Source organism: Tachysurus fulvidraco, chromosome 2, assembly GCF_022655615.1.
Source record: "Tachysurus fulvidraco isolate hzauxx_2018 chromosome 2, HZAU_PFXX_2.0, whole genome shotgun sequence".
In the NCBI taxonomy this organism is placed as follows: domain Eukaryota; kingdom Metazoa; phylum Chordata; class Actinopteri; order Siluriformes; family Bagridae; genus Tachysurus; species Tachysurus fulvidraco.
Genome location: NC_062519.1, coordinates 8,794,753 through 8,813,562, shown reverse-complemented (window position 1 = coordinate 8,813,562; position 18,810 = coordinate 8,794,753). Strand labels below are relative to the sequence as shown.

The 18,810-nt window shown below is 38.9% G+C and overlaps 1 protein-coding gene across 1 annotated transcript in view; it reads left to right on the top strand.

Moving 5' to 3' along the window:
• Positions 1-598: 598 nt before the first annotated feature.
• The window catches only part of hrh1 (histamine receptor H1), a 28,676-nt gene continuing 10,464 nt past the window's right edge, over positions 599-18,810 (top strand). The window contains exon 1 of the mRNA XM_047803504.1: positions 599-651. The gene's annotated coding sequence lies outside the window, so the exon portion shown is untranslated. The remainder of the gene's footprint in view (positions 652-18,810) is intronic.

Here is an 18,810-nt window from a genome sequence, read left to right as displayed (position 1 = left end):
CACCAGTGTGCTGGGTTTGTATTAGCTGTGTGTGTGTGTGTGTGTGTGTGTGTGTGTGTGTGTGTGTGTGTGTGTGTGTGTGTGTGTGTGTGTGTGTGTGTGTGTGTGTGTGTGTGTGTCTGAACTTTAAGGGACTCCGAGAGAGAGAGACAGAGAGAGAGAGAGAGAGAGAGAGAGAGAGAGAGAGAGAGAGAGGGAGAGAGAGGGAGAGAGACACAGAGACAGAAAGAGAGAGAGACAGAGAGAGAGAGAGAGAGAGAGAGAGAGAGAGAGAGAGAGAGAGAGAGAGAGAGAGACAGAGAGAGGGAGAGAGACACAGAGACAGAAAGAGAGAGACAGAGAGACAGAGACAGAGAGAGAGAGAGAGAGAGAGAGAGACAGAGAGACAGAGAGAGAGAGAGAGAGAGAGAGAGAGAGAGAGAGAAAGACAGAGAGACAGAGAGAGAGAGAGAGAGAGACAGAGAGAGAGAGAGAGAGACAGAGAGAGACAGAGAGAGAGAGAGAGAGAGAGAGAGAGAGAGAGACAGAGACAGAGAGAGAGAGAGAGAGAGAGAGAGAGAGAGAGAGAGAGAGAGAGAGAGAGAGAGACGTGCGCGAGCGCGTGCACAAGCTTCCTCCCGACTCCACTGACTGCTGCCTTTCATCTACACGGTAAGGAGCTTTTTAATAAGGTTATTAATAAAACTGATAAATAACCCACATATTGTTGATAAGTGGAAAATTAGGTGATGAGGTGAAATAATGCAAAAGCACTGTTTTATTCTGCGTGCGCTCTACAGGTGGCGGTTAGAGTTTGGAGCCAGCGCTCCTTTATAAAGCGCCTGTAGCTGTTTCATATCATGATAGGGATTTAAAATGCTCATGTTTTAACATATATAAATATGTATACATCGTCTCTAAACAAAAAGCCTATACAGGCGTTCTGTAAACTAAATTAAAGTGCATGTTCTCTCAGAAAAAGGGACCTATGCTTTTCCTCAGCATTTGTATTTTTATTACATCCCCATACAGTTTACCTTTACAAATTAGTTCAAGTAGTGGTACTGTACGAAGGTAAGGTGTAAGGTACAAAAGCTTTGAGGTACACTATAAATACAACTTAACCAGCTGTATTCCTTGACAAAGGAATGAAAAGAGACCTTTAACATCATGGAATGAAGTATAAGCACCTTCTGTGCTGAATGAACTCATGTATTTTATGATGACTTCTGCTTTCTTAGAAATAAAGGTAATAAACTGTACTTTTCTACGTTGGACCTGTTGTGTGTTTTATAACTAAGCTTTTACCCAGGAAGATGCATGTGACGTAGCTTGGATTAGTATTTAAAATAACCTCAGTGGTCCTTAATGATTATTCAATTTAAATATTATTAAATACTGTATATGTTTAAATTATGTTTTAAAAAATTAAAAATCAAAAAGACTTCCTAAAGGTACAAAATACACTTGCTGGTATTAAGCGAGTGACAAGAACGTACAGTTTCTAAGCAGTATTTCTGATTATGTATAGGGTTGAATCAGGTTTAAAAATATTTATGTTGAGAGCTGTATTTTGTAATCTGTCCATTCAGAGCCTAGTGGTGCAGGCACAGGAATTTACAATCTGGCTAATGTGCATAAATAGCTTTGTTTTAAATAATGTATTGACAAAAGCAACAAAAGCTGCATGTAATCTTTCAATGTAATAAATGATCTGAGCAGATGTGTAGACTCAGGACTTGTTTACAGCCTGCTGGAACTCCTGATGTAAATAGTCACAAGCCAAATGCTTCTACCATCAAAAAATTCAACAAGGCATCAATAAACTACAGCTGATGGACAGAAACTATAGTTATGTCGTAGTTACGTTCGAAATCTTGATTTTCTACATAAAATACAGTAGGATTTTTTGAACTGTATTTAAAAATCAAAGAGGAAAGTTCTACTAGTGAGTTGAATTAGTCCTGATTGTGATTGACTGTATTATATTCCTCTAAGATGTTACTAAGGTGATATGCATGTTACAATACATGTTAAATGTGAGATTAGATGTATTTATTGAATACATTTTGACAAACCAGAAGTGAGAATTTAATTCAACCCTGTTTTTTAATTCACCATGGAAAAAAAATTCAGGGCTTTTTTTTTGCTGCATTATATTCAGTACCAGCAGTAGATGAACAATAATAATAATAATAATTATACCCATTATCATTTTTTCACCTGCATCACTCTTGTGAGCACAGTATAGCTCATGTCATGTGGGGTTGATTAGTGTAAAAATTCATCAAGATCATGTTTGATCCTTGCTCGGCAGTTCAGATGAGATTGAATGCATTTTATAGAAAATTAAAATATTGAACGTTGTATGATGAAGAAAAGGCAGTCATATGACTCATGCAGTGAGAATTGCCCTACCCTTCTGAGGGTTCAGTGTAATGTAGAATGTTAATTTTTTGATCACATTAGCTTGCATTTCCCCTTTCACCACCTTGGATTCATGCTTGTATTGCTTTGAAGAAAAAACACTGATGTGCTCAATCTCAAGTAATTCATTGCCACAACAAAACAGCAGGTGTTCTTAGATATTCATCTGAAGCAAACATGGCAAACTTGCACAAGCAACAAATAAGAGGAAATGTTTGGATCAGAATCACATTTACACACATTTTTAAATAATTCAGGTCCATACATACATCTAAATTTAGCTTCTGTAGCTTTGTACTAGAGGCTTGAAGCAAATGTAGCTAGCAAATATTGGAAGCTAATGGTCAATAATGAATGTATTTTCAGGGTAGTCTAAGTTCAGTACTGATATAGAAACAAATTTTCATATCAATTGTATCTGGATTTCTTGATGAGGGTAAATGTCAAGCAAATTATATTTATTCATTTCCAAAAAACATATAGTGGACTTTTCATAGATATAATGGGGGACTTCAAAATTTTAATTTATGCTAAAATTGTACTGTCACATCTGGACTGATTTCATTTATTTATTTATTTTTACATCTGAGCTTTCTGTCCTTGTGTTTATTTCCTTGTTTGTTCCCACCTCAGTGCCCTATAGGTTGTGTGTTTATATCTTCTATGTTGCCTTACAGTATGTGGTGGCAAGGTCTCATTTCTAAACCCGGGTCTTAATTTGCTCACTAGTGATAATAAATGTGTCAAGAACCAATGGTATACGTTGGTGACCTGAACCGCCATTCTCTATAATAATTAATTGGTAAAATTTATTTGAAACTGTTCAACAGTCTCCCTCAAAATACATGTTATTTATCATTCTTCCAGATCCATGTTGAAGTATTTCTTGCATCTGTCTACCTCTGTTGTGTCTGTCAAGCACTAACAACATGCTAATTATCTGTACACTCTAATAAGTCATAAGTACTGTGGAGAGTTTCACCAGCTGTCAGAAAGAGACTGTTTCTGATAAATAAGGGCAGACTGGCTTGTCCGGTCTGATTAGAAAATCTTGTAGCAAATGTAACTGTTTTCTTTTCATATGTTTGTTTTCATACTTTCTATTAGTTACGTTTTTTTTAATACTAAAGTTAACAGTTTAACTGTGTTGCTGTTTATGAACAATTTGGGTGAAAACATTCTCCTTTTAACCTGACAGAAAATTAGACCATTATATCAGTACCCTATTAAAGCAATAACAAAAAATCAGCCAAAAAATAATTAATGTGAGATGAAAGAAGGGGGTGTTTGTTATATTGGAGAGTGCATAACACTTGCCCTAATGTTGATAGGTTAAAGAAGTTTTCTTAAGAAAGAAAACAGTACTATTGGTGTATTTTGGAATAAACTGGAACTTAAAATGTGGAGCTACAACAAAATGGGCAAAGGCTGGCAGGTCTGATACAGTCTTAAAATATTTATATTTTTGGTATTTTCCATCTTAAACCTCATGCATACCACCCTGCAATTCCTTCACACCCTTTTGGAGGCATGCCTTAATCTGAATACCTCTGTATTACTGCAATGTCATAAGGTTTGTCGTGGACAAGACATCTTACACATGTCTTTTAATTTACAGTAGCTAACGTTTTAGTTATTTTTTAAAAAAATTTAAATTACTGTTTTCTGCTGAAGCTAGTGATGGCACATTACCTATGTTTTACATAATTTGCAATGAACTGAGGAACAGATTATACTTACAGTTAGTAAAAAAAAAAAAGTTAGTGTTTCGTTTGAGGTGATATTACCCTTTTAAATTTCATACACTATATGGTTGGGTTCATACTGTACGGCATCATGCAAGTGCATAGTGTCTAGCAAGTCACTTGGGACACATCTGTTCTACTTCACATCCTCATACTGAGCTCAAATATCTAGCGGCTAAGCTTTCACCAGTGATTAGTGGTTATTTAGGACCAGGACTGGCTGCTAGGGTAGCAGTGGGGTAGCAAGTTCTCCCTGTGTTCCCAAGGAAAAACTCAATAAAATAAAGTTGAATGGCTTCAGGTAGATTATTTTAACTTCTATGAAACCATGAACTATAATCCCACAAGTGGACACAATAATCACAATAGTAATAATTGTTATCCATTGGGGATCATTTATCTAAGCCTGCATTGCTGTATTGCTTGTGGATAACTTTCTAGTGCAATGATTTTTTAAACATCTTTGGAGGATAAATTAAAGCTAACTAGTCTAAGTCTAACTAAGCATGAAGGGACAGATAACATAATATAATTATTCTGTGTGACTTGACTGAAAGAGTGGCAAGCTAATGGTAAGCATCGCATTTCTGTTCGTCCTGCTTTCTTTTTGAAAGCGACACAACATGAGTACACACTTGAATCACTTAACATAAAAATAATAAGCACAGATTATGCATTGTTTAGATTTAGATTTTCTTAACCAGTTCTACAGTAGGTATTTTGTGCGTAGTGCCAAGAAACTTGAGTTAATGTTGGCTAACTGAGAGACGGTTGCAATCATTTGAATGGACCACCCTGAATTTTGAGTTCTTTCTTCATGATGTGTGGAGTGAGTGAGGATCTGAGTCATGGTGTGAAATCTCTTTGTAAAAATTGATTTGTTCAAACAGCATTAAATAGATGTTCTTATGAAAACAAAGTTAAACAAACAGTTTAAACAGCGCAGCTTAGTGGAGTCGAGGAACAAAGGTCATGAAAGAGTGAGCGATTGCATTTTGATTTCTGACTCATAAGGTAGACGGATTGAAATCTCTGGATAATGCAGCTCTACAGGACGTTTGTTCTCCTGTAAAACATCTAAATTGTATGTAAATAATATTTTACCACTGTAGTCATTTTGATATGTTTCTATGACCTGAAAACTTACAAATGATGGTGGTGACTTTTTCAGCAGACGGTAGTGACTATCCTACATACGATACAGCTCTTCAACTCACACCCCAGCTGCTGGTGGAAAGAAATGAGAGAGAGCAAGATGTGTAAAGCCTGACTGGGTTGAGCTTGGACAAGTTGATGTTCTCACACCAGCCGTCACTGATCACCATTCCATTCAACAATCAATCTCTGATCCCCATTATTTGTCTTCCCACACTCTTCTTTGTTCTTCGTTTTAAACACTCTTCTTGGTGATAATTACAAATAATATAAGACCGCAATTCTATCTGTAATCATTTCTTTCATGTCTTTTTCACAACTACTCACTACCACAGCTTCATTTTGTCTATGTTCCAGATAGAAATTCTACAATTTTGTAAATTCTCAAATAGCTTTACAAAGATGGCTTCTTTTTATGAGATATTTGTTCTACTGTATTATTGTATTCTGTGAGAAAGCACTTTTCTCTTCTATTCTGTTAAGTTCTAGTGCTTGGTTTTGATGTCTGTTTGGTAACAAAGTTAAAATATAGACAAATCATATAGACAAACAATAGCAAGGAAAAAACAATAAGGATAAAATAAGCTGAACGTTAATTGAATTCAACTTTTACATTTAATTGTATCATGTGTTTATGTATAGGGCATTAACCATATGTAGAAAATGATATCGATGTCTTCACTGCAAGGCCAATTTGTTTGTTTTATGTTGTACATCTAGATATTTCAGTTTCAGATCAAAAGATGATTTGTGAGAAATAGAACAGTCGAGATTTCTAGATCTAGATGTTTTAAATATCTTAGAGCATGGCACATTTGGTGGCACAGTTAGGTGGTCAAGTACAGAATCAGGTTGTGTGTCTCTTGCTTGCCGTAGCCATGTAAAGCCAGTGAGCCACTGATATCAGACTGTAGCATAATTCTTTTCCCAATGCTTTTCCAGGTTTTTACTGCAGCTTCAGCTGTTTTCAGTTATTTTACTTGTTATTCCTTCAGTCTACTATTCAGGCCTTGTCGCTCCAATACTTCTGGCAGGGACTGTAGACTGTCTTAGATTGGACTATTATATTGATAATACATTACAAACTCTCCTTTCTGAGAAGTGCCTATTTTACTATGTTATTGAATGCTTTCAGAGTTTTTAGTAAGTGGGAATCTCTGTTGAAATTGGTGTTGTACAGATGAGTTAGACAGATTATGTAGAGAAGTGCTAAAGCATGGGTATCCAATCTTATCTGAAAAGGGTCATTGTGGGTGCAGATTTTCATTCCAGCCAATCAGAAACTATACCTGTCAGCTGAAAGCCAAGATGGAATCAGATGTGGTTTATGCATGATGGGAATGAAAACATGCACCCACACCCACCTTTTGCAGACAATATTAGACACCCTTGTGCTAGAGTATACATTTAACACTGATATTCACACACTGAAAGGAAAACATATGCCCTATTATCAGCAGCAGCTCACCAGGTTCTGCACTTCTAACTAGAAGGTTGTAGAAGTTCATATCCCATGACTGATAGGGAGATACTGTTGGGTCTTAGACCAGGACCTGTTGCCTAGTATACATTGGATTCTGCATCACTTTGGATAAAAGCATTGTAAAAAAATAAAATAAAAAAAATGAACATTGAATGTGTCAAAAGTCTCCTGGAGTGAAATGGATTTTAATAGAAACTCAGATAACCCAAATTTCTTCCCAGCCATCGGAACAGAAGATCATTCCCAAACAGAAGTACAGGAATCTGTCTCTAGAGAAATCTATTGCTGTCTGAAAGAAAGTGTAGCGTTCACACTGCTGTTCAAACACATGATCTAAGATCAGTCTTCTTGTGTATCATTTGAGAAACCACCAGATTCTGGATTGGTATTAGATTGGATTTGACATGTTTTCTGATCCAATCCTCTGATGTATTTAATCTACAGTCTGGTAATTAAATAAATGTTTCTAGAGTTGTGTAGAGCTCTGGAGTTAAGCAAGCATCTGCAAATAAAGACTGAGGAACAAAAGGCAAATCATTTATGAAAATACAGAAGAAGTGTAAACAAAGTTAACAAAGCAGTTTGCTTTAATTTGCAGAAATAGAAACAAGGTTAATTAAACAAATATTTTAATTGCTTAATTAATGCAATGAATTAAAACAAATAAGTTTTTTGGACAATTCACAAAACATGTTCACACAGACAAATTTTCTGAGCTGGTCAAGGATCACGTCACTTCCTTAAACAAGAGAAAAGTCTTAAAGCTGTTTGGCAAGTGTTAGAACTAAGAACAACTGATGGTTAGATCTCCATATTTTCAACACTATCACAATAAGCTTCAACTGATTTCATCTCATCTATAACCCATTGTATTTGATTGACAGGTGTACCTCACTGACTTGTTTACCGAGATGAAGCATGGGATTACTATTGCTATCAGTTTAGACAAAGAAAATGCAACAGATCTTAAAAGAACCATAATTGTAAATATGTTTTGCGACTGACTGAATAATCTTTAATTATAAATGTATGAAATAGCTTTTTCAAATTAGTATTTGAATTGAATAAAGTCTGGAATATGCCATCACAATCAGTCATGACATTTGATCTTTACTTTTTGAATCAGCAGGTGAGACTCATCATGCTGTCAGTGGGGTTGAATGGGTTGATGAACCCAGAATAGAACAACATCTGTGTTTTCTGCCATAAAAAGAGATGGCAATGCACAAACAGAAGGAGTGACGAGCAAACATTTCCAGCTCTTGGATCACATCATGGATGTGATTTACCGTATACACATCATTTTCATTATCCTCCAGGTGGACATCTGATTTGTGGTCAAAATGGACTGCACTGATGGTTGATACAGCTGACTGCCAACCAACTCCTGACTAAACGAGTTGGAAGAATACAAATGATTCCGAATACTAGGGAGGATTGTTATGCATCTGGTTGAGACTAGAGATGTGCATTGGCTCGGGGATCCTGTGAGACACAACAAGCAACTTGTACCAACAGGGTTTTTAATTCAATTCAATTCAATTCAAGTTTATTTGTATAGCGCTTTTTACAATAGACATTGTCTCAAAGCAGCTTTACAGAACATAAACATAGAGCAGAAGGTAAACATAATTAATGATAAAGGAAATAACAGATAATAAAAGTAAAATAATTGACAGAATAAAAATTCTAAATTATTATTAGATATTATATTATATATAGTTATACTATATTATATATAGTTCACAATGTGTATGTATTTATTCCCCTATGAGCAAGTCTGAGGTGACTCAGCTAACAGTGGCAAGGAAAACTCCCTTAAATTGGTAAAGGAAGAAACCTTGAGACCCAAGGGCGAACCCATCCTCATATGGGTGACACTGTGGGTGTGATTGTAATATACAGTCAGTTAAATGTTGTATTGGTGTAAGGATCATGGACTTCGGATCTCCTTAGTATCACAGAGTCTAACTGGTGATGTCTCAGGATTCTTAGAGTCGGCCTCGGCTCAGTGGACGTCCAAAGGCTTCGTCCCACAGAGGACGTTGGGAGCTGGTACAGTGGCTGGATGCCTCGGGATGGGTACAAAGAGAGAAGCAGTGGAAAGGGATTAACATATCTGCTGTTCATAAAAATGTGCAGGTCTGATGTACTAGTGCATGATACTATAGGATGTATTATGTGTACGGCTGACTAAAGAGATGAGTTTTTAATCTACATTTAAACTGGGAAAGTGTGTCTGAGCCCCGAACACTATCAGGAAGACTATTCCAAAGTTTGGGAGCTAGATAAGAAAACGCCCTACCACCTTTAGTAGACTTAGATATTCTGGGAACTACCAGAAGTCCTGAGATTTGTGATCTCAGAGAGCGTGAAGGATTGTAACATGTTAGAAGACTAGTTAGATACATGGGAGCTAAACCATTAAGAGCCTTGTACGTAAGTAGCAGCAGTTTGTAATCAATTCTAAACTTAACAGGTGCCAGTGTAGAGATGATAAAATTGGGGTTATATGATCATACTTTCTTGTCCTAGTGAGAACTCTGGCAGCTGCATTTTGGACTAACTGTAACCTATTTATTAAAGATGCAGGACAACCACCTAGTAATGCATTACAATAGTCCAGTCTAGAGGTCATGAAGGCATGAACTAGCTTCTCAGCATCAGATACGGATAGGATGTTTTTCAGCTTGTCAATATTTCTAAGGCGGAAGAAGGCTGTTTTGGTAGTATGAGCGATATGATTTTTAAAAGACAGGTTGCTGTCTAATATAACACCGAGGTCTTTCACTGTCGAGCTACTAGTAACAGTACATCCCTCTAAATGGAAGTTAAATTGTGAGAGTTTCTGTGCACTGGTTTTTGGACCTCAATTTCAATTCAATCAATTTGGCTCCTGCGATGGGTAGGGGGGTGTCCCATCCCTGTGCGTTGAGCCGACCAGATGAACTAGTTGTTTCCAGCACTGACGGTCTTGTGCCAGCTGCTCTGCATCCTCTATAGCAACTCCTTGTTGTTGAAGCTCGCCCGCAAGGACGTCAAGCCATCGGGTGCGGGGTTTACCTCGTGGTCGTCTCCAGCCTGCAGCCCTCGGATCAAACTGGAGAATAGCTCTCGTCGGATGGTCAGAAGGGAGACGAAGGACATGGCCAAGCCAGCGGGTGAGACGTTGTGCGGCCAGGGAGAATGCTCTGGGCCGGCACGTGCGGGCTCTAAGCATTTGATTGGAAACCCGCTGAGGCCACCTGATGTTCTCAATGGTTCTGAGAGCCCTGCTATCAAAGCCATCTAATCTTGCAGCCAGTGTCTTGTTTAAGGGCCAAGTCTCTGAGCCATATAGCAGGATGGAGAGTACTGCCGAGTTGTAAATCCAGAGCTTCGTCTTGCGTGAGATATTCTGGTGCCGCCAGAGTGGTTTCCAGAGAGACTGCAGAGCTGACGCAGCCAGGGCTCTTCTGCAGGTAATCTCTGGTTTTATGTCCCCATTGTCTGTCACTATGGATCCCAGATACACAAAATTCTTGACAAGTTCCACAAAGTCATTGCCAAGCCACAGGGAAGGTGGATGTGGTCTGTCACCAACATACATGAACTTGGTTTTTGTCCAGCTCACCTGGAGGCCAAGCTTCTCCGCCTCTTCACTGTATATGGCCAGAGCATCTCTGAGCTGGCTGTAGGACGTGCTGAGCAGGATGGTGTCATCAGCATACTCCAGGTCAGTCAGGTGGTAGCTGCCGAAGGACACACCGGGGACCCTCTCACAAACCCTGGACATCTGATGGTCAATGATGCAATTGAAGAGGTCATGTGCAGCCACGCAGCCCTGGCGAACGCCACTGGAGATGGGAAACCAGTCTGAGTCTCTGCAGTTGATGCGGACACAGCTCTGAGTGTTGCTATAAAGCAGCTTGAACAGGGCAACGATCTTGGGTGGTACTCCAAGGGTGTGTAGGATACTCCACAGTGAAGTGTGGCAGACGGTATCGAAGGCAGACTTCAGATCTATGTATCCGATGTAAAGATGACGATCTTTACGGAATTCATAGGTCTTCTCTATCAGCAAGCGAACGGTGGAGATTTGGTCTATTGTAGAGCGATTATGCATGAAGCCGGCCTGCTGGGGACGGCGGCTGCTTCTAATGGCTGGGAGAGCACGAGTAAGCAAGATCCTGGTAAAGAGCTTGCCGGGGATGAGGAGAAGGGTAATGCCTCTGTGGTTGCCGCAGACTAGCCTGTCGCCCTTACGTTTCCAGAAGGGCAAGATGACTCCTCTGGTCCAGTCGCTGGGGAGCCTCTCTGTCTCCCACACCTCATTGAATATGCGGGTAAGCCACTCAACAATGCTTTCACCACTTGACTTTAGCATCTCTGCGGTAATTGCACATATGCCAGGGGCTTTCCTGTTGTTAAGTAAATATTTTTGGACCTATGAGTAGTATTTCTGTCTTATCGGAGTTTAACAACAGAAAGTTGCAGCTCATCCAGTCTTTTATCTCTCTAAGGCATTGAGTTCATTTGGACACTGTGGCTATTTCATCTGGTTTTGATGAGATATACAACTTTGTATCGTCAGCATAACAATGGAAACTAATTCCCATGTCTTCTAATAATGTTCCCTAATGGAAGCATGTATATCGAGAATAGCAGAGGTCCTAGAACTGATCCTTGAGGGACCCCATAATTAACTGGTAATAAACTGGAGGATTCACCATTTAATTCTACAAAATGGTATCGGTCTGACAGGTAGGATCTAAACCAGCTTAAAGCCTGTCCATGAATACCTGTGTAGTTTTGTAAGTGATCTAGAAGAATGTTGTGGTCTATAGTGTCAAATGCAGCACTAACGTCAAGTAGAACTAATAGTGACATACAGTCTTGGTCCGAGGCTAAGAACAAGTCGTTTGTAACTTTAACAAGTGCAGTTTCTGTGCTATGATGGGGCCTGAAACCTGACTGAAACTCTTCAAGGATGTTGCTCTCCTGTAGGAAGGAGCTCAGTTGAACAGACACAACCTTTTCAAGTATTTTAGACATAAACGGAAGGTGTGAGATAGGTCTGTAATTTGATAGTTCATTAGGATCTAAGTTAGGTTTTTTGATGAGTGGCCTAATAACTGCCAACTTAAAAGACTTCAGGACATAACCTAAAGATAACGAGGAGTTAATATTAAGAAGAGGCTCACCAGCTTTATGTAACACTTCTTTCAGTAGTTTAGTTGGGATGGGGTCTAGTGAACATGTTGTTGATTTAGCTGTAGTAATAAGTTTATCTCACTCTTCCTGTCCTGTACTTGTAAAGCTGTGTAAAGCCTTAAGTGAGATTGTGTCACTGGTTGCTCTCATATGTTGAGCGTCACCTATTTTATTCCTGATACTTTGGATTTTATCAGTGAAGAATCTCATACTGAATCACACTACTGAAATGTGATGGAATAGTATGTTCAGATTTCTGTTTTTTTGTTAAACTAGCCACTGTGCTAAATAAAAACCTGGGATTGTTCTGGTTATTTTCTATGAGTTTGCTCAGGTGCTCAGCCCTAGCAGCTTTTAGAGCCTGTCTGTAGCTGGACATACTGTCCTTATACGCAATTCTAAAAACCTCTAATTTAGTTTTTCTCCATTTCCGTTCGATGTTACGGGTCTCCCTCTTGAGGGTGTGAGTATGACTATTATACCATGGTGCAAGTGTTTTATCTCTAACCTTCTGCAATCTGACTGGGGCAACAGTGTCTAATGTGCTAGTGAATATAGCGTCTATGCTGTTAGTCATTACATCTAGGTCGTTTGAGTTTAAGGGTACAGTAAGATGTCCAGACAGATCAGGCAGGTTATTTGTGAATCTGTCTTTGGTGGATTTTACTTGTATGTGTGGACATGTGAGCTTATGAGACAAAGAGTGTGTTCATTAAAACATTTGTATGGCATTGTTCAAATTATTTACAGTTTTGAATTTAATCTTACTAACTTCCTGAACAGGGATGCAGTAGTATAAAATTAGGCTACTAGCTTGTTTTTTTTTGTACAGCTTAATGTCTCTCACAGATCTGTAGGTAAGACGAAATAAAAAGCTAAATACAGAGAGCGCTATTGATTTTAAAGCAGAAGACAGAAACACATATTAGTCACATTGCATTATAGTGCTAGCAGAGAAGAGGAAGGGGAAAGACAGATGTCTGAAATGGTATTTATTTCCAATATATAATAAGTATCTGTGCGTTTTGTGCGAAAGTCTCAGTTTGAACAAAGAGGATTTAGGCGATTCTCACTGTTGTCTAGAATGGATGAAAGAGTTGTTTTAAAGGCACGTTTCTGTATTTTGTTAGTTATTATGTAAATTGTGGAAAGATGACCAAAATTAGCTCTTGATTATAAACCCAGATATTGGCTGTGTTATAACATATTGAATTGCACACTTCTTTTTGCTGACACACTCAACCCAATTCCAGCTACTGATACTGACTCTTAGGGGATATCATTGCAGAGTAGTGACGACATAGTGACATGACATATTGCTAAGTACGGTGACCCATACTCAGAATTCGTTCTCTGCATTTAACCCATCCAAAGTGCACACACACAGCAGTGAACAAACACACACTGTGAACACACACCCGGAGCAGTGGGCAGCCATTTATCATCCGGCGCCCGTTGGGGGGTGGGGGGGGTGGGGGGGGGGGTGTCTTCACCAAGTCTGCTGATTAGTGTTTATATATCTCTTTGTCAGCTGTTGTTACTATGGTACAACTAAGTATTATTACAAGTGTCAAAGGCTTTTATTAACAATTACAATAAGTTTATGCAAAGAGTCAATATGTTCAGCGTTGACTATTCTTTTTCAAGACCTCTGCAGTTCGCCCTGGCATGCGGTCAATCAACTTCTGGGCCACATCCTGACTTGATGGCACACCATTCTTGCAAAATTAATGCTTAAAGTTTTTGTTTGTCCACCTGCCTCTTGAGGATTGACCAGGACTTCTCAGTAGGATTAAGGTCTGGAAAACCTCCTGGCCATGGACCCAAGATTTTACTGTTATGTTTCCTGACACATATTTATTACTTGCCTATGGCAGTATGCTCTATCATGCTGGAAAATCCATTGTTCATCGCCAAACTGTTCTTGGATGGTTGAGAGAAGTTGCTCTCATAGGATGTTTTTGTACCATTCTTTATTCATAGCTGTATTCTTAGGCAGAATTGTGAGTGAGTCTACTCCCTTGGCTGAGAAGTAGCCCTACACATTAATGGTCTCAGGATGGTATGACAGGACTGATGGTAGTGCTCACCATTTTCTTCCCTGGGCAAGCTTGTTTCCAGATGCCTCAAACAATCAGTCCAATCCCTGTACCTTCTGTAGAATATCAGTCTGTCCCTGATGTTTTCCCTGTCTTTGCATCACTATGCATACAGATGCACTCACACCTGCCTGCTGCCATTCCTGAGCAAGCTCTGTACTGGTGGCAGCCCACTCTATATCTGAATCAACTTCAGTAGATGGTCTTGGCACTACAGTACTGGGCTTTCTTGGGTGCCCTGAAGCTTTCTTCACAACAATTGAACCTGTCTCCTTGAAGTTCTTGATGATCCAATAAATGGTCCTGGCCCATGAATCGGTTTTTTTTTTTGTTTTTTTTTGTGCAAAACAATAATGACTGCACATTTCCCCTTGCAGATAACCATGAGAAAGAACAATGATTCCAAGCACCACCCTCCTTTTAAAGCTTCCAGTCTTTTATTCTAACTTAATCAGCATGATGGAGTGAGAGGGACTTTGCAATTAATTGTAATTGATCTGATCACTCTTCATATCATTTTGGAGTGTATTTGTAAATTATCATCATAAAAACTGAGGCAGCCGAATTTTCTTTCTTTTTTTTTTTTTAATTATATTTGTGTCATTCTCAATATTTTTGGCCATGGCTGTTCTGGAAGAAAAGGACAGGAAGAGATGCAGATATGCAGAGTAAGAAAATTATGAAATATGCAAAATAGAGGCAGGATCTTGGATGTAACTTATTACATAGAATCCCAAAAGCATTTAAGGTTATTAAAGTAATGGACCAGTATTGTATTGGATAAGTATTCTGTTCTCTGATAGCACTGTCATATTGAAAATTAAAAATTACTATGCAGAAATGATTTTTTTTTTACATATTTTATATGTGGTCAGAGATTCATGTTGCTGGAATTCTCCGACACATGATTTCAAGCAGCATTCTTAAATAATGAGCTTACTTGAGATTTGATGCACTCATGCACTCGTTCGCCTTTGCAATATTTAAAACTGAAATATTTTACTATAAATTTCTTCCATAAAAAATGAATGTGCTTCATCGCATCATTGATGTTAACTTTTTTGAACTATTTACAGATATATTAATAAACAACTTAATACATTGTCATTTAACTGTTGAATCTTTACTATCTGTCAGGGATCAGCCCGGACTTTCGGCCATGTGTGTTTGTTATTGTTCCTCGTCACGTGTCTGCCCCGCCTCTGTCTGCTCCTCCCTGTCTCCACACCTGATCCTAATTGTGTCATCATTGTCTTTTGTATAAATGTGAGCCGTGTTGCCGATGGCAGCGCAGAAGCGTTAGTTACCTGAGTCATTGTCAGTCATTGTTAAGTGGCGTCATCTATATTGCTTTAGTTCTCGTAATTTACTGTCTTTGTCTTTATAATTTAGTAAACCCCATTCATTTGAAGCTATCCTGTGTAAGGGTCCGTCTCCTTCCTTTCCTGGTTGTGACACTATCTTGTCATGATCACAGTTCCAGGGTATCTGGTTTGATTCCGAGGTCAGTTTACTGTCTGCTGAGTTTCTGTGCATGCTTTTCCCATATTCATGAACTTATTCTTTTCTTTCTGGTTTCCTCTCAGCTCCCAAAAACATGCAAGTTGGTGACTTGCAATAAACTGGTGTCTAAACCCTCATGCCCAGTGTTCTGGGATTGTCTCTGTGCCACCACAGTGCTGACCAGTATAAATAATGGCTATTAACGATGAATGAATAAATATGCATTGGTTTTAAACGTACCACACATTATGTTCAGATATACAGAAATACTTTAACATTAATTTTACAGGCAATTATTATACTAAAAAGGCATACAGATTTAAATAGTATCAATATGATCTGTAATCACTGCAGGATTTTATTGTACTTATTATTATCTATTTTTATCGATGTACGATGGTACACAGCGCAGTATAAAGATTTATAATCAGCACTAAGCTATAAAATATGAATGAGAAGAAAACCAGAGCAGACACACATTACTGCAATGATCTAACCTCTTCAGTACAGGAAGCTTCATCAATCATTGTCTCAGACTTCATTATGATGTAAATAACAAGACCATGGAGTCTTGTTGGATCATAAAAGAAAAACACAGAGGAACGATTTGAGGATGGAGCGGCATCTCTTTTGTTCATTTGTGTCACACTCATTAAGTGGATGAAGGCTAATGGCAACTAACTCTGAAGATAAAAGAAAATAATTACACCGTTGCACGATCAATCATATTTTAACCTTGAATACACTTTTTGGCTCTTTTCATGACTGAAACACAGTCAGTTATTATTTTCTGACCAGCCTTTTGTGTGCCTTTGTTTATATCTTTTAACTCAGCCAGTCCTACACCAGGTGATCCATGTGGAGCTGCCTGATTAACAAATAGGGTCACGAGTAATCATTAATAATCATTTTGTGTGATTATTTTAAAATGTCACATTTTAATGAGTCACTTAAATTAAGAGTGTGTGTAATGTTTGAATTTCTTTCACAAGCTTGATATGATGCACTAGAACATATATATAGAGTACAAAAATTCAACCCTAAAAATAATAAAAAAGATTCTTATCCAACAACTTCTGATGAAACAACTAGCACAGGGTCTCAAATCACAACCTTGAGTGCATACGTTGTGCACAAACATTATTAGGGTTTGTGTTTACATTTTAAAAAGCTCCCATTTACTCTTCAAGCCTCTTCGAGGAAATCTGACGGACAGATGATTGATGCATTTTTGTGTCTGTGAAGATTCTCAGTCATACAGAAGTGGTTATCTGGGAGCGGAGTCGTGTCAACTGGACCTCGAACATTTCGCTACTCATCCGAGCAGTCTGAGGTTACTTGGCTGGATTTCCCAAACTTGTATCCTCCAAGGTAAAGGATCCTTCCTTTTCTGGAGATCCTTGTGAGCTAACTAAGAGAAGGTGAGAATGGAGGGAGTCATTAAGAGTAAAGGAGAGTCATTAGACTCCATGTAACAACCCCAGAGAAATGAATAGGGAGAATCTGATCAGTGGATCCTTAGGGGTCCTGGCTTTCTTGGTGGACCTGTGAAGAGTTCTCGATCTTCTTGGGGATGGATGAAAGAGCAGCATGAAAAATAGGAGACAGCTTGTCGTGGCCTAATGGTTAGAGAGTCTGACTTGTAATCCTAAGGTTGTGGGTTCGAGTCTTGGGCCAGCCATGACTGAGGTGCCCTTGAGCTGGGACCGAACCCCCCAACTGCTCCCCGGGCACCGCAGCATAAATGGCTGCCCACTGCTCCGGGTGTGTGTTCACTGCTGTGTGTGTGCACTTTGGATGGGTCAAATGCAGAGAATGAATTCTGAGTATGGGTCGCCGTATGTCACGTCACTTTTTTTTTTTTTTATGTACACCTGCATATGTACATAAGATACACAGGCAAGTGTGCAAGCAATGTCACTTGTATAGCTGCTGCCTTCTGTACACTCACTCAAAGTGAAGTTTCAAATATAACTCACCGCCCTGCTTTGTGTTAGGCCATACAATCCCATCCTGGCATGTTTTATTTTCCTATAACAACACATTCTATTGTAGTTTATTCCTGATGTGATGCTTATGTTTGTAACGACATGACAGCCAAAAGAAATTTGCCCTTTTAAAGACACATACTGAGTTTTTGAAAAGAACTTTCACACTTGTGTTGCTGACATGAGGTGTAGGTTGGCATAGTTGTTAGCATGATTGCTTCACACCTCTGGAGTTCAATTCCCACTTCCATTTTTTCTGCTTTTGGTGGTTTGGGGATTTCCCTCAGTTACTCTGGTTTTCTCCCCCTGTCCAAAGGCTGATTGTCATGTCTAAATTGTATGTAGTGTGTGAACGAATGTGTGTATGTGTGTGTCCTGTGCCCTGAATTACCTGAGATAGACTCCAGGTTCCCTGTCACCCTGTGATTGGCAAACAAAGCAGAAATTGGATGGGTGGAGGAATGGATTGACAGGTTGGATGTTATTGACATAATAAAATGAACCAATGTTGCAGTAATTGTAGAATGCAAAAAAATGCAGCCTGGTCAAACCTTGGGGTTGCAGAAATGTGGCAGGCTACGGCCCTCTCACTGTAGCAGTGTGGGTTTGATTCCTGAGCAGTGGGCAGGGATCTAACCCAGTCATTACGGGGTTAACTCTCAGTGCCAGTCTCAAGCATGGATAAAATGTGAGGGTACATCAGGGAGGTTATATGGCATAAAACCGGTGCCAAAACACAGTATGCGGATTGGATGATCTGCTGTGGTGATCCCAAAGAGGGAGCTGAACAAAAACATTGTTTACTATTTTTAAATAAATAATTCAGGCAAATTGAGAATATATTGATACTGTACCCAATGCAGCACCATAACCCAATGCTGACCCACAAGCAGAATGAGCCGAATGCAAAACATGTCTATTCATGTCGGTTGTTTGCGGTTCATTTGTGGTCTACTTGATATCTGTTGCGGTCATTTTACAGTTTGGGCTTGTGTAGTTACAGTCATGAAGGAAGTAAGCATTGTTAAGTTAGCAACATGACTGCTAATAATATGTCAGTGCATTGAATAATTCTGTCCATATATTATTGTTGTAATATACAGTGTTTTAATGCATGCATGTATTTGAAAGTCAAAAATAAACCTGTGGTATGAAGCATGAGTCGGTTCCTGTTGCTTAGTTTTTCCAAATGATTTTGGTATTTCACTTCAACAGCCAAATCCTAGCATCATGTAAAA